Source organism: Sinocyclocheilus anshuiensis, unplaced genomic scaffold (genome assembly GCF_001515605.1).
Source record: "Sinocyclocheilus anshuiensis isolate Anshui unplaced genomic scaffold, SAMN03320099.WGS_v1.1 scaffold55, whole genome shotgun sequence".
Taxonomy (NCBI): Eukaryota; Metazoa; Chordata; class Actinopteri; order Cypriniformes; family Cyprinidae; genus Sinocyclocheilus; species Sinocyclocheilus anshuiensis.
The window spans coordinates 2,214,497-2,217,241 of record NW_015549647.1 but is presented as its reverse complement, the minus strand read 5'-3'; the positions used below and the strand labels follow the sequence as shown (position 1 = coordinate 2,217,241).

At 41.9% G+C, this 2,745-nt stretch overlaps 1 pseudogene; it reads left to right on the top strand.

The window, feature by feature from the left end:
* LOC107660057 (unconventional myosin-X-like) overlaps positions 1-2,745 on the top strand; it is a 68,475-nt pseudogene that overhangs the window by 28,547 nt on the left and 37,183 nt on the right.

Here is a 2,745-nt window from a genome sequence, read left to right as displayed (position 1 = left end):
TGGCTCCGTAAAGTGCTACCACTAGGAGAGTGATAAACGCAGACAATACTCGGCAGGTTGAGAAGGATCTGAGTGAGTGTCATATAGTGTGTGTGTGTGATTGGTTACAGCTGTGTGCAATCAGTGCAATGGATGATGGGATATGTAGTCCGGGATGACATGCAACAGTTTGTGTAGTGCGAGAGTCAATGTAATGGAAGGGTGACCTCTGGTGGCGATCGAACGGAAGTCCATGGACAGGATTCGTGACAGCCGCGTTCCGAACGTTGTTTAAGTGACATACTTAAATTGCGGTATTTTAAAAATTAATATCATAACAAAAATAAACACCGGTATTCGGTATACCGCCCAGCACTATGTACAATGTCCCTGTCAACTAAATAAAGTAAAAAAAAAAAATAATAATAATAATAAAAGCTCCGCTGCTTTCGAGCCGTGTGTCACTCTCGTCTCTCATTAGCAATTGCTTCAACGGCCTCGTTTCGCTTCGACGGCTTTCCGCCTCACTCTGCTTCATGTTAACTCTGCTACGATGTTAATTAATCTTTGAAACATTAGCTCATCCATGAACATGATTTCTGCCCGAGTCCCGTCGGATTGCATCGGCTGTGGGGATGAAGACGACAACTCCCATGATTCCACACTCAGACACAGCGTCATCAAACTACGCCTTTGTTTCTTTGTTTGTTTTGAATACACGTCCTCTAGAGGTGAAAACGTACATATTGTACCTTTAATTCTGTTATACTGTGTGAGAAATGTAGTTGGGTCCTTCTATTAAACTTGTGCCTTGTCCAGTCCGATGGTGAGATGATCTTTGAAGTATACATTTGGAAGGTTTTAAACATTCCTTTAGTCATGTATTTTTTTAATTGTAAATAAATTGCCTTGTGTAATTTGAGATTAATTGAATATATTTTAATGTCAGAATATAATGTACAGTACACTGAAAAAAAAAAACGGTGTAGGATTTACTTTAAACAATTTTTTTAAGTTGGTGTAGGATTCACTAAAACAATCTTTTGTGTCTAAGCTTTGTGTGTGGGCATCTATGAGTGTTTGTAAATGAAAAGCCACCCACAGGTCACCCTGAAAGTCATACATTTCGAAAGTGAATGACTACATGAAGATTTTGTGTTTTATTGTTCTGTGGCTCTTACAAGCAACTGGGAAATATAATCTGGGATTGTGCTGATTTGTGTCTGACTGCTTTTGTGTGTGTTTTGCAGGGTTCTCGAGTGTGGGTGAATCATAAAGATCAGCTGGTTCCGTCTACAGTGAACTCTTGTGGAGATGGAACCCTGGTGCTCACCACCGATTACGGGGAGGTAAGACTCAACAATCTTTCATAAACACACACACATGCAAACACACAGATGTTGCCCTTTATGGCTGAATGGGTGTTATGTGAGTCAGAGATTACGCTGGGTTGATATTGTGCTCTGAATGTCATCATAACAGGGCTGAGGAGCTGTGTGTGTGTGCATATGCATGTTTGTGTGTGTATGTTGGCCATCTGCACGTCTGAGGCTAAATCAATGCGTTCACCCTCCCATAAATGTCCATGTGAAAGACACTATATCATATAACTGACCATAATGCACTCCACCAGTCTACATGAGCTTTTGGCCTGTTCTGGTGCAATGTGATATATGCAGAGAAATAATCACAGAAAAAAATACATAATCGAAAGAGAGACAGTAGAATAGAGAGAACACTCTTCTTTTAGTGCAGAGATATCCACTAACATACGCTGTCATGGTAACAGGGTATCCTTTGAAAGGTGATGCAGCTGGAGAAAACTGTATCAGACCTTTCGTACGATACCCAACAAGCCATTGCTTATAACCAGCTGGTATAACTGCACATGCAACAATGTAATTTAGAGACTGAAAAATTTCTGTTGTATTGTCATATCAGTTTCACACAGGATTGCAAGGTGGTCCAGTTAAAGCTTTACTTTGCGCTGAACACTGAAGAAAGACCTCTGAGGGTCTGTGCATAGTTTTAATATGTGCCTCATTCTGTCATCTCAATATAGAAATAATATTAGCAGTAAATATATCATAATTGCAAATCACTCTCGAAAGTTTGTAAACAACCAAAAGTTACTTGTTTGATAGCTGTTTTGCCATTCTCGTGGCTGTGAGCTAGGGATGTCAATGATTAATCGATGATCGATTAATTGTCGATAGGAGATGCAATCGATTAGCTATCGATGGTCGGTTAAGCTATTTAATTTTGGGCTGCATGCGGCTCATGCGCAAAACACGTGTGAGTGACTGTGACGGTATATAAATGCATCATCATTCATCCATAATGTCCAAATTAAGCTTTTAATGTGATTTAAACTTTAAAAGTACATTAAAATAGAAACAACACAAAGTTCCCTTTCAGTCAGTAACGTTCGACGTTACGTCAGTCGTGACTGACGAATTGGGATCTCGCCCGAGAGCCCAATCACCTTCGAGTGTTAACTAAACAAGCCAATGACAGTTGGCGTGCGTGTTTTGCCACGCGCACCCCGCCCCGGGTATAAAAGGAGAGCGCGTGCAAACGCACATCAGCTTTTCGCTTCGGAGCCGAGCCTTCTACTAGGACGAATCTCCGTGAGTGTCTACAAAGAGACAGCCTAGCGTTGGTGTTACGGCGCGTCAGCGGGGGTTGCCATTCAGTGCTGCTCATCTTCGGCGTGCTGCAGCTGCCATTCTGCGGTCTCGCCGCGACCTCCCCTGGGCGCTTCAG